Source organism: Camelus ferus, chromosome 16 (genome assembly GCF_009834535.1).
Source record: "Camelus ferus isolate YT-003-E chromosome 16, BCGSAC_Cfer_1.0, whole genome shotgun sequence".
In the NCBI taxonomy this organism is placed as follows: domain Eukaryota; kingdom Metazoa; phylum Chordata; class Mammalia; order Artiodactyla; family Camelidae; genus Camelus; species Camelus ferus.
The window spans coordinates 29,816,828-29,830,457 of NC_045711.1; the positions used below are offsets into that span (position 1 = coordinate 29,816,828).

The window sequence follows — 13,630 nt, forward strand, 5'->3', positions numbered from 1 at the left end:
GCAGCAATGGGAATGATTTGAAAACTGTTCCAGACACCGTATTTTGATCAAATGGAGTCACTTTGGTTAGTAAGTCATTATGAGATTAAAAAAAAATAGAATTAAAGCAGTCTAGAGTTAATAATAAATAGACCCTATTCCCACTATGTAATTAGACAAAGAATAATTTAAAAGCTGGTTTTCCTAAGGACATGAGCAAGGATTCTGATCAAAAGGGAACTGATTTCTGAGATTAACCTTTGTATTAGCTTCATCAAGAGTTTGAGCCCTTCATTTATTTTATAATAATTCGGATTCTGGAATATTAAGTGACCACACTGGCATGATCAAACATTAGACTACTTCTTTAGGTTTTAATGATTTGCCTCAGGCTGCATTAGTGTGTGGTTTATAGAAGAACTTTATTTTTAGTACAATATAAATTATATATTAAAATACCCAGAACTATTACTTAGTTAGTATCTAAAACTCATAAAAAGTTTTCTGGGTCCCTCCCTGAAAGAGTGTTATCATTTATTATGATTATGAATATTTAAAGATTTTTCCCTTATAATAACAGCAGCTTAATTTTTAATAACTTTATCAAATAATCGTAGTTATTTGAAAATATTTACCAATTTTAATAGCCTAATTACATATTTAGTAATTTTATTTCCATATCCAAATTTTAAAATGTGGGCCCAGAAGGACACAGAATTAACAATCATTGGCTGCCCTTTGCTGGCACTGGGATAAACACTGACGTCCCACACAAAGCTTTATCTTTCCAGAGGTTCTTTACAAATCTGGGAAACCACATCACACAAAGTGGTCTCAGTCTTCATACAATTCATAAACATTAACTATGCTTATTTTTGCAAAATCACAACACAGTTTTAAAAGATAAAATAATATATCAAGGAATTCTATGAGTTTCTTATTCTACAAAATTTTCCATTCTCTATTTATGCTTATATGTACATATACCATTATGTCTACTTCTTTGATGTTTCAACCACTCACTTCATTTATTCAGTTAGTTTTTATTGAGTCACTAACATATTGTAAATTCTGGGGATATAAAGATGAATAAGATACACTATCTACCCTCAAGAAACTCAGCAGAATGGGAGAGACAGAAACAAATTAGACGACTCCAATAAAATATAACAGATGCTCTAATTAATGTGTCCCTAGTGTGTTGTGAAGCGAAGAAGGGGCTGGCAGTTCTTCCTGGGAGCCTTCCCCCCTCAGCCTCCATCTCTCTCCCATAACTGGCCATGATATTGAAGGACAGTATGTATCTTATTACATGTTGTCGTATTAGTTTTATAATTCTCAATCTAAATGAAAAGAAACTTGAATTTCTTTTGAATCTAAAGGTTATTGAATCTAAAGGTAACTTTTTACTTGTGCAAATATTTTTGAGGACTAATAGCCTAGGATTAAAAAAAAATCATCAAAGCACTTGGAGCAAATAAATAAAATAATTTTACTACCAGGTATGATCATTCTTAAGTTTTATCTGTAGTTTTTGTCTAAAAAGTTACCTATCAGCTTTCATAAAATATAGTTACATCAATTATTATAATATAGTAAATTCCAATTTTGTTAATTTTTTCATTAATTTATTCTTACAAATTGATTCTTATTAACTTATTCTTTCTCCTTTGTATCTCTAAGCTAACTCCACCTGATACTTTGTTGCACAGAAAATACCTACGTCTCCCTTGATTCACAATGAATATTCTCTGTTAAAATGTGAATCCATTACTTTTGAGCTTTGGGGTATGACAAAGCATTTGCTTAAGAAAAGGAGAAAAGGAAGAGCACAAAATTTTGTGGCCACCTTACTGGATTCAGAAATCAATTAGGGTTCAATATTGTCTCCATCATGCAAGAAATAAATGAACTACTTGACCTCTAACACTTGACTAAATTGATATGCAACCAAAAGTACTCACATCTTGGCACTAAGCCTTAAATCTCTGAATTGTTTTATAAGGAAGAGGTCAGCATCTGCTTTGATTCAGGACACTTGAATCAAAAAACATGTTGTTGGTCTGTCTTTGGGTATGGGAATTTAATGCTGTGGTCACCCTGGTCAGATTAAATATTTGTGATGTTTCTCATTAAGTTGTTGACTTCCTGCAGCTATTGAAAAATCTCTAATTAACATTGGCTTGAAACATCAGAGGACTGGCCCTCCCATTAATATTCTTCATCTCAGTGCTACATGGAAGTGATGAGTAAATTTACCTCTCCAGCCAGTTTGGCCATTTGAAAGTCTGCAAATCCAACTTTATGTCACTCCGATTAAACCAGGCAGTTGAACAAAATAAATGATCGTCCCATTTTGCTTCAAAATTAACTTTAAGGAAGTTTTGTTTTGAGAATGAGAAAATATGGCCTATCAGAATCTTCTATCAAGGAACGGAGGAATAAAATTGAAAGGTGCTGAAGGAAGTAATGCAGTTAGGTCCATGTTGATACCCTCAGGTCATGTGACCAAGGCTTGTTGAAGCCTCTATGAAAATAAATAAAATAAAATAAAATCCTTTACGGAAAAGTAAAGTAAGAGGAAGGAACCCCAAGGAAGGAACATAGAAAATGGAACCAGGTGGTCATAACAGACCAGTTGTTCCATCGCATAATCTTGAATTCTTAGAAGAACCACGAACACACAAATATAAGGACTTATGCTAATTCTGCTAAGGGTCCCACCTGGAAAAACTGCCAAAGAGAAGCTCCAATGACAGCCAATCATCAAAAACCTGAGGTCAGGCTGCAAGGGTCATTCAATCCCCTTTGCAGGTCTCCCAGTTGTGACTTTTAACTGGTTTTGCTTTTAAAAATCCCCTCCCCCTCCTTTCCCTTCCCCAGCTTTACAACTCTGCAAACAATAAAGCTGCCCTTTTGCTTTAAGACAATCCTGAGTCTTTTCTGGAATTTATTTCTAATTTAGGATGGCACATCCCTTAAGGCAAAGCATTTATCATTTGTTGTTACTCTTTGTTCTAAAATGCATGCAATCAGCATTCCTGGTATCAGCATCCTCTGAACTTACTGCCACCCACCTACTTTTGACAGTTAAATGTTCTTCCAAACGTGGCAATTAGAAATTTTTTTCAGTAATAAATCTCATTGACTCCTTAAGCTTGTGCAGCTCAATTATAAACCAACAGAGTTCCCGGATGTGGCTTGTTTGTTCTGTGTCTCAAGCATACATTGATAAATCTTAAATACTGTTGGAAAATATACTTGAGCAGATAGGGCAATCATAGCTCTCTTGAAGAGTGGACATTGTGAAAACATGTCAGTAAAAGAAGGAATGCAAAAAAAAAAAAAAAAAAAGGATTCAACAGGAGGGGCACTGAAAATAATTTTATACAAGATTGACTCTCAGTCAGCCACAACCATGGCAGCTTCCTGGCTTCCCGCCTCATCCCTCAGGTCCTCACCCCAGATCACACTCTACCTCTGACTACCCTTTTCTTATTCAGAATAATCCTCTTTGAACTTCAGAGCTCAGTAAGCCAAAGAGAGATTTTCAAAGACCTCCTTTATTTAAAGGTCAAAGCATGTCTCCCAAGTGGCTGTGGTGGAAGAATGGAGGAAACAGGGGGGTATGTGGCACCTATCTTGGGAGGATTTTGAGACAATACTGTTGCCGCAATTATATTATTTACCTCTAGAAGGTTGTTCTAGGACCAGAACTGCCTTTTACATTTTCAGAATGGTGCCACCAAAAATGGGACTTCATTCATCTAAGAAATGTACTCAGTGATGTAATGGAATCCTGAATTGTTTCTTACCATTTTTTCTTGGTGCAGCCACTATGGACAATAGTATGGAGGTTCCTTAAAAAACTAAAAATAGCAATCTCACTCCTGGGCATATAGCCTATCTGGAGAAAACTCTAATTTGAAAAGCACTATTTACAATAGACAAGACATGGAAGCTACCTAAATGTCCATTGACAGGTGATTGGACAAAGAAGATATGGTGTATATGTGCATATATATATATATATACATATATGTGTGTGTGTGTGTGTGTGTGTGTGTGTGTGTGTAATGGAATATTACTCAGTCAGACAAAAGAATGAAATAATGCTCTCTTCTCTGATTGACACTTAGTGTCTGTAATTTACCTTCTTGATAAAATCGTGGGGAAGTTGAGGAGAACTGGGTTTTCTAGAGCCACTGTGTTCTTACTCAGCGTTTCGTGAGGGTTCAGGAAGCTTGAGGCCATGGGTTTGATGTTCAGCCAACCTGGGTTTTAATCCTGGCTAATTAGTAGTTGTATGATCTTGGTTACATTACTAATCTCTGAACATTGATTTACTCTTCTGGAAAAAAAATCAGTCAATCAGTCTACCCACGTCAGCCATCTGCACAGTAGGAATCCGAACACTCAGTGAGCTGTGACTACAGTGAAGTTTAGGTTCTTCTAGACTTTGTTTAGTCCATTTCAAACACTGCACACCACTCCGTGGGGCGTTCGCATCTCCAGGCTCCGTGCGGATTCACAGGTGCTCCGGCTGCAGTTCTGGGAGGCCCAGAGCAGCCCAGCAGGTGAGCAGGAAACTCACTGAGCAAGGCTTGGCGAGGGTGGGGGACTGTCTTACTCAGGATCACAAAGCTGAAAAGAAGCCAGTCTCAGATTGTCTGGGTTCCAAATTCCCTGGTCTTGAAGATGCAAGAGGAAGGCTGGGGGGCCAGCGTTTGATGGGTGCAGAGTTTCAGTTTTGCAAGATGAAAAGAGTTCTGGGAATGGAAGGCGGTGCTAGTCACACAACAGTGGGATAAGCTTAATATCACCCAACTGTACACTGAAAAATAGTGAAGACGGCAAATTTTATGTTACGTGTATTTTCACAATTTTAAAAATATGTTTTAATGTGTATGTAAACTATCTGGAACTTCACTGAAGTCTGTGCTCAATCTGTGAGAGCTATTTGCTGCCTCCTTTTCCTCATTTTGTTACTCATTCTCCTGAACTTACTGTGAAGCTGAGATTCCGTGAAACCCAACTGAAGTGAAAAAACATTTCGTTTTATAAAATTAATAGATTTAAAGTCTCTACTTAAAAAGATATTTTTTCCTTCACTCCTAAAACATTGAGGGAATACTAAGAAAGCTAAAAAGATGCAAAAGCTTTACTAAGTTAATAACACAGTTCTCAGAATCAAGCTCACGAAACCCTCTAACTGGTAAAACTTTACCAAGGAGCAGGGCAGCCTCTGTGTTTGAATTTGGAAAGGGACAAAAATCTTACGGCGAGTGAGGGAATGCCACACAATGGGACACTTTCTTTAGTTTCTCTTGTCTCAAGAAATAATCCCTGCTGCTATCAACTCACATGTAAAAACTCTTACGTTTTATTGAATGTCCATATATTGCTTGATGACCAACATCATCTAATAAGCAAGAGTGATATTTCTCCTTTAGCGATGAGTCAACTGAGGCTCGGCTTGACAAGTTTTCACTGAAGTTTTCCCCTATGGCCAGAAGCTAAGCGCCAGAGCCACACTTGTATACAGTTTAATTTCAAATCCTGTACAATTCCTGAGACTCACAGATGTTGCAATTTGTAAACCAGGAACTCTGCCCTAGCAAATACGAAGATAAACATTATTCTCTCTGCCAGTGACACAGTTTTACTGTGACAAATCCTACGTAACATTGAAAGAATGGATGCAGCCTGCTTTTATGAGGGGCTCTGGAGAATGAATTGCACCCACAGGGCTGGTGTCATCCGCAGCGCGAAGGCAGGTCTTTTGCAGCCCATGTCAGTCAGTCAGTGGTTGCTGGCCGCCCCAAGGGGTAGTGAGGGGGTGGCCCCCCACTTGGCCTAAGGTAGTCTTTGGGAAAAGAGAGTAGCCGTGAGCTAGAAGCAAACAAAACTTGCAGTTGCCGGGAGGGGAGAGCACAAGCTCATAGAAGGAGACCAAGGTGGGTACCAACAGCATCCAGAACACAGTTTGTAAAAACAGAGCCAGGATTCCAACCCAGGAGACTGGTCCCAGAGTCCCTGCTGTTTGAACAAAACGCACACATCGCTTCATGTGACTGCAGAGGACGGAACGTGCTGATTTCTTGACTTTTAAAATTAAGAGGAAGTGGTACTATCTCTCAGTGCATTTTCAGTTCAAAGCTAGTTGATGATTTTCTATCTCGGGCTAAAGTACACTCACTTGCTTAATCCTGAGAGACACTCTTTTCTCCAGCTCCCACTGGAGGATCTTGTTTTTCCCTGTAAGCAGATTCTTTCCTCTGTTGTGCAAAACAGTTCAGACCTTTGTACCCTCTTGTAAATATTCAAAAAGACGTAAACTTCCAGACAAGTTATCCCATCACCTAAAAGCATTCCTTCCAAAGGAACAAATAATAATTTTTGCCACCATTTAAAAATTATCTCAGGCAATGAAACAAGTATAATTAAGTAAGGGATATCTTAGATGGTGATAAGTGTAAAGATAAAACACGAGGCGGAGAAAGGGGGATTGAGAACGAAGCGCGAACGGAGAGTAAATCGTGCTCTTAAACTGAGAGGCTAGAGCGGAATATATCAAGCGCCATCTGGACCAGGACTTGAAGAAGGTGAGGAAGTGGACCACGTGCAGGGATCTTCCAGGCAGGAGACACAAGCGTGAGGGAAGGGCGCTGCCGTGGAGCACGCCTGGCCTGTGCAAGGGCCAGAGAGGCAGCCGCCGGCGACTGAAATGGAGGGAGCGGTGGCGAGAGACGTGGGAGCTGCGGTCGGGGAGGTTGCAGCGGGAGGGGCTCCACGCGCTCAGACTTGCACCTGGAGTGGATGGAGAGTCGCTGGCGAGTCCAGCCCTAGAGTGGCAAGCTGGCGTATGTTTTGAAAGGGACACACTCTCCCTGTGGTGTCAGCAATGAACTGTAAGTCTCAAGGATGGAAAGCTGAATTCCTTTGATATCTGACCAAAAACAGTTTGAAATGGACGGTACCCAGAGACTGATATTCATGGGAAGGGAAAAAATATCCCCCACCCTATTCCCCAGCAAATCCAGACGTGAACTGACCTTGACATTACACAACCTTGCCATCCTGAGCCAGCCAAGAACCCTTAAGAACTTCTGCCCGTCTTCAAGGCTCCAGGCAACTTAGAAATATCTATAAAGTGTTCCTACAGCTCAGACAAATCTCTCCAAGCTCTGCCTTCCACTCTCAACGTTGAACTTGGTCTCTGATCTCACAACCGCATTTCCCTTCTCATCCTCGCCCTTTGGGAATCAGTGACCAAGCTGGACGATCTGCCTGGCTGTCTATTTTGGTTTCTTCATAAAATATCCTGTTCCCGTCTCTCTCAACCCACATACTATAGGCCATGAGCAAGTAAGTCTTTGCTCCCTGGCAACAAACAAATGTACGTATTTGGGTGAAAAGGACATGAATTTATTTGGAAAAGGAGTTAAAGTAATGAAACTAAGATTCTCTTTCCCAATAGGCTGATCATATTCCAAGCAAAGCCAGAAGGATTTCTAGAGCAGAGAAGAATTTCTGAAGACTATAGGCTGAGATGGTGGCTTCCCAAAATTTGGGAACAGTGTATTTTTTTTTTTTAATTTTCTCTCTAGGAAAATGGTTGGAGAGGCCGAGTGCCCTAAGAGATGAAACACCAACATCAGAAATCATCTCACTTCAACAAAGAGCTCCCAAGGCTAGGAATATGGAAATGTGGAAGAAAGAAAAAAATTTTTTTCCAATTTTCTATAATAGCAACCCAAGGGAAGGTGAAATTTTGTTTTCCTGTGTTTGAGACCTGTCACATTTTCAAGATACGGGTGCAAAAGATGAATACCATCTGGGTTAGAGCAAAAGATATTTTTACATGTTGTAACTTCTAAACGTAGCAGGATTTTAACCAGGTTCTTATGCTGGGCACTCTTGGTTCAGGATGGGAAGAAGTAATTAACCTTAATGCTAGGTATTAGAAAGTCAATTACACCTCCATGCAAGGCCGATGAAGGAAGTCTCCGGGCTTACAGCCTTGTTTGACTTCCTGCCTCTTTCTTACCCAGTAAAGAGAGACTGAAAAAAAAAAAAAAAAAAAAAAAAAGCACCTCCAACTCCATCCTGTCATTTACACCAACAAAAAAAGCTTTGTTCGAAACTTTCTTTGGAACACTGCAGAATGTCTCCAGCTTTCCCAGAAAGCACATGAGCTTCAGCTGCCAACTGTTCAAAACTGGAAACAATTTAAACAACCAGAAAAGCCCCTCAAACCATCACTAAGATGTCATTTAAAGTCATTAATAAAAGGCTGCTCTTTGGGCTGGCTGACATGACGTTGCGGAATTGACACCAAAAACACCTTTCTGTATTTTTTTCTTCTCAGTTGCCACGCTACATTTTCAAAGGGTGCCCCCCCTTTTTTTAATTACACATAAAAAAATAACATCAGGGGCTTGTGAAAGGAAAATCAAAATGGAGTCACTATTGCAAAAAGAGCTTTCTTATAGCGGGGAAGCTACTGAGGGTGACGGATACACGTCTCAGCCCAGATGGAATCTGAATTCCGACCACTTATTGTCTTAACATAGGCATCCAGAACATCTGCATAATGTTCCAGAAACTCAAGATACTCATGGGACCTTCACCCTAAATAACTCCTGGCAGCCTAACCCTTGAAGACAAATGTTTTCTTTCTTGTGTCGGAGTTAATCACAATTCTTGCCAGACAACTTTAACTACCTTGTGGCTTCTGCCTCTATAAGCCTCTGACTTTTTCTCTTCCCCGAAACCCTCTTTTGGTTTTCTGAGCCTGTTGGCTCTCAAATTGCAATTCCCAAGACTCCAGATCAAGTTCTTTGTTCTTTGCAACCTTGCTACTGGTTATTGCTCAGCAACAGATTAGAACCCGTAGAAAACAGGATTGGTAAACTCACAGGCGAAGTCAGCAGAAAATCTCCAAACTAAAGCACAAAAGGGAAAAAAGAAAGCTGGAACAGAGCACAGGAAATCCATGTGATGTGGTCAAGAGATCTAACACACATATAGTTAGAACTCCCAGAAGACAAAGGAAGCCCGGATGGGGCAGAAGCAGTATTTCAAGAAGGACAAGCGGAGAATTCTTCTGAACTGATTACAGTTTCAAGCTACAGATTCAAGACCCTCCAAGAAGCCAAAGCAGCGTAAACATATTTAAATTAAGTTCTATATTTCATTATTACAAAAATAACTGTTATGAACGTTCTCTTGCACACATAATCTCTACACAAATATGAGCATTTTATTCGTGGAGGAAAGATGGAATGATTACTAAGAGGTACTGGAATAATGGGAAGAGTTCCATTTCAGAGGTTGTCGGGAAAGTAAATACAGACCTCTACTTCACACTTTTCAGAAATAAAAACCCCAGATTTATTACAAGGCTATACACAAAAGAAAAAACGAATTGCAAAAATATTAGGGAAAAAATACAAAACATTTTCATCATGTTCCAAACATAGCTCAGCCACTCCCTTCTACCACTGGCCAAGGCCCAGGCTGACCACCGCTCCAGCAATGGGTGTGGAAGCCTGCTGACTCGTAGCGTTTAGTTCAATCAGATTTCATCGAGTACTTCTTTGGATACGTCATGTGGTCTCTCTTTCTTTCTTTTGGGAAATCATGCGCAGAAGTAGATTGAATATAGGTTAATGTTACTGAAATGCATTAAGCAGACCACTAATTACCAGAATACCAAATGAGAAGACACGCAATCATACTCTGGGAGTAAGGGCTTAATTAAAATAACTGCTTTGCTGGGCTCTTGATTTTTCTTTCTTTTTTTTTTTTTTTTTGCTTTTAATTTTGTTTTTGTTTTTGTTTTCTTTTTATGCAGTAAGCACCAGAATAACTTGCAGCTCCCAAATTCCCAGGACAAAATAATCACCTAATAAGTAATTGGGTCCACTGCTGAATTAAACGTTAGGTAAAATGCGTTGGCCCCAGCAACTGAAATTCAAATGAATAAAGAATTCATTTGTTTAGAAAATTAACTTCTCTCCCTTCCTGTGCCCCCAGCTTTGCGAACCACTAGTCTGCAGTTTGTCAGGATGATAGGTAACAAGTCTGAAATCACATCAGGAGAAGGAAATCTTATTACACTTTACATTGGCAGAGTCAGGTCCGTGGGTTCAAATCCCTGTTCCAGCCCTTCCCACTTATATAAAACGGGGATAATAACAAGTACCTACTTGCAGGGTTTGTTAGGTTTAAAGAGACTAACTTTAAGTTTTCAGAATGGTGTCTGACACGTGGTCAGTTCTCAAAAGATACTAGGTGGTGATTATCTTGATAAAAGGAAGATAAGATGAAATGAGATGAAGTGGTGTGGGTGCTGGGTGCTCCTGGGGGCCTACTGTTCATAAATTTTTCTGTAAAGGGTCAGATCATAAATATTTTAGGCTTTGCAGACTGCATACGGTCTCAGTTGCATATTCTTTTTTTTTTTTTTTTTCCAACAACCCTTTAAAAATATAAAAACCACTCTTAGCGGGCACACAGAAGAGGCCAGATTTGGCCCGCAGTCACCACTTTCATTAGGATATTTACTAGAAAGAAGTGGATCACTGTAATAACCGAATGGGTGGAGGTCGATTTGTGACCCCTGTAGGCACTCTCCACCCAGCGTTGTCTCATTTGCGAGAATATTAGGCTAAGCCATAGGAAACTGCCATTTCTGTGGGTCAAAAACAGTCAAGTATTGGTGATTTCTAATCATAAAGACACACAAGCTGTGACACGGAAGTCACACTGTCTTCTCCCCCCTTTTTGCCAACGTGTAAAGACATTGTGATGGGGAAACAAAGCCCACCAGGCCTCATGTTTTGCATGATAGAAGCAAAATACACGGATAATGAGGGTTGGGGGAGGGTTTGGATTTTTTTTTATTTTTTAACCTTTCGGGCAATAACACTTCCTCCGCCCTGTTTCTTCCCCAGTTGCTTCCTTTCCTACCCTTGGATTTACCAGCTCTTTACCTAATTTCCATCATCTTCTTTCTAGTTTGCCTGCATTTGTTTGTTGCTTTCTCTTTTTTTTTTTTTTTTTTCCTACGCTTAAGGGATGAGACAGGCTTCCAGGCTGCTAGGTAGGTAAGAATAATGGATGGCTCTGTGTAAATAAAATGGGAAAACAGAGAAGAGGTGGGTGTTCTGGAAACAACATGGGCCTGGGGCCTCAGAAGGCTTTCCGGGCCCAAACCTCACAGAGAGAACATCTGGTGCTCCATACAGCTGCAGAGAGAGCTAGTTTTTAAAAACAGACAAAGCCCTATTATATAAAAGGAGAACCACGATTTTCGTTATTACAAAGTTACAAGCGCTCCCTCTTCTGCCTACTTTTAGCATGTGCACTCTCTTGGCCACTGCACATCCAAGAAAAAGTCCTCAATTTAAATGAAATAACGCTGCAGCATGAAGTTCATCGCTCACAGAAGCTTGAATTACATAAGCCCTAGGAAAGAACACAAGGACATTCCAGGGGTAGTGACCCCCCATCTCTCCGTATTCAAATGGAAGGTCCCACGGTGCTGGTGGATGCCATGGTCCTCTGCTGCGTGGATGGCGGGGCCGCTCTGTTGCAACACGGCCAGTTTCCCGTGGTTGGCCTCTAATTCTACAGGCTTCAAATAATTCACTGTGCACTGAGTCATAGCTCTTTGCTGACTTGTTTGCAAAGCCCTGAAACTTTTCATTCAGACAACCCAGGATTGGCCCACAGGCTCCACGACCCTGACCCAAATCCACCCCAAGACAAGTGGCTTAGAAAGAGATTATTCATGCTTCTGCTTTTTTGTTGCAGTTTTCATTTGAATTTTTTTCTTAAAGGCCAAGGAGTGTTTTTGCTTTCAAGGTTTTTTTTCCATGCACATGGTTGGAATCTCTCATTTTGGAGCTCAGCCCTGTAAACTTGCAACAGGAGGATCTCCTGTGTGACTCAGGTAACTTGTCAGGTGAGGGCCCAGGCTCCAGCCTTATGGTCAACCTGAGTGACTTGGGAACATGAAACAGGGAACTATTACAGTGGTTGGTACATTTTAAAAAATATCCTTACTGAGATGCTTTGTACCCTTTTGCAGCCAAAATCCCTAACAACCCACACTACACTCGAGAAATATTCAGGAGAAAGATTTCTATCCAAGGGAGAAAGATAAAAGTTCTGGTGCATGAAGTTTTGCTGTCTTCGAAAAAATAAACCAGTATTGCATGTGCTTAAATTTTATGCTCAAAGGGGTAAAAGTACATTTTGTTTTTCAAAAAGCACCCAACTGTTTGAAAGGTAATTGTGGAAGTTACTCATTTGCATTCCTTTTTAAAAAATTTTAGATTAAAACACCTAAACTTTTAATCCAATCGTGTATTCTTAAATTGAGTAATACTATTTTGATGTCCTTTTTTACTCCATTTGTCACTTGTCACTGTCAGAAACCCTGAGATCAGTCTAGATTACAAAACTAAAAAAAAATTTTTTAATTAAAGGCTTGATTTCCAGAAACAACCCTGGAATCAAATCTTTCTTCCTTCAGTATGGAATTTGAAGGTTGACTTGGAATTCATCTTGGAATCTAGCATCAGTCAGTTGCTGTAATAGAACACTAGACTTCTCAGTGGTGAGAAGGCAGAATGGGACCAACGCTGCCAGCAACAGACCCATAAGAGGGCGTGGTCCTGGGGGTCTGAGGGTGCTCCCTGATGCCTATGGTTTGGGCAAATAGCGGTAAAGATGCCAAAACATGGTTCCCCCAGCAAGCACGATCCGACCAGCAATGGAAGTGGACTCACAGAAAAGCTGCCTTTTGTAACTTTTTTAAGTTTTTCTTCATGTGACTGGTTTAAGTAAAGTCTGAGGCAGGAGGAAATCCGCATGAGAATGAACAGTCCAGGGCTGCATCACAGAATGGGCCCCAAGCCTAAGATGCAGAAAAATTAACAGCATGTATATTGTCATTTTTTGTTTTGGGGTTTTTCTTTTTTCTTTTCTTTTTTTTTTTTGGTCAACTCTGGTTTGTGAGAAGAAAAAGGTGGCAAAGGGTATGGTTAAAATTTTGGTTTTCCTTCAAGATTTATCCTGGGGATAAATTTGTCCAATGGTCTATGAGCCACAGAACAAAAAGGAAATATACACTCCTCTGTTGTGTTTCTAAAACAAACAGAAGCCTTTTGTTGACAACGTTTTTGGAAATAACGACACAAAAACAGCCACTTACTATTATTTATAACAATGTGGGAGCTGGGAAAACCATTTTTGCCTGCTTCTTATTCTTATTCGTCTTCTGAGTGTTCTGCTGTAAAATTTGAATTCTACGTAAATGAGGCACTAGATGTCTGAGTCTCTTTCTCTCTGCTTTTTACCCTTTCTTCACCCACTTTTCTACCTTTTCGCCTTCTAACTCTGCCTGAGAAAAATACAGTGTTTGTAAACTATGAAACTCCCCAAGTAGCAAGGCTTCCATATTTGCTCTCTCACTCCCTCTGCCCCTCATTGTTTGGCAAGTACTGATCCCTTTTTTCCTGATATTATTCTGTTTTCCCGCCCTCTTACATCACTCAACCAGCTGCTATGAATCTTGGAGTGATATTAACATATTTGTTTTGAAATGAGGGAGGAAGGACAGGGAAAAAAAAAAAGT

At 40.0% G+C, this 13,630-nt stretch overlaps 1 long non-coding RNA gene across 1 annotated transcript in view; it reads left to right on the forward strand.

Annotated features, from left to right (window-relative positions):
• The first annotated feature begins 4,083 nt into the window (after window positions 1–4,083).
• LOC116656749 overlaps window positions 4,084–13,630 on the forward strand; it is a 32,525-nt gene continuing 22,978 nt past the window's right edge. The window contains exon 1 of the long non-coding RNA XR_004311668.1: window positions 4,084–4,556. This is a non-coding gene — a long non-coding RNA (uncharacterized LOC116656749). The remainder of the gene's footprint in view (window positions 4,557–13,630) is intronic.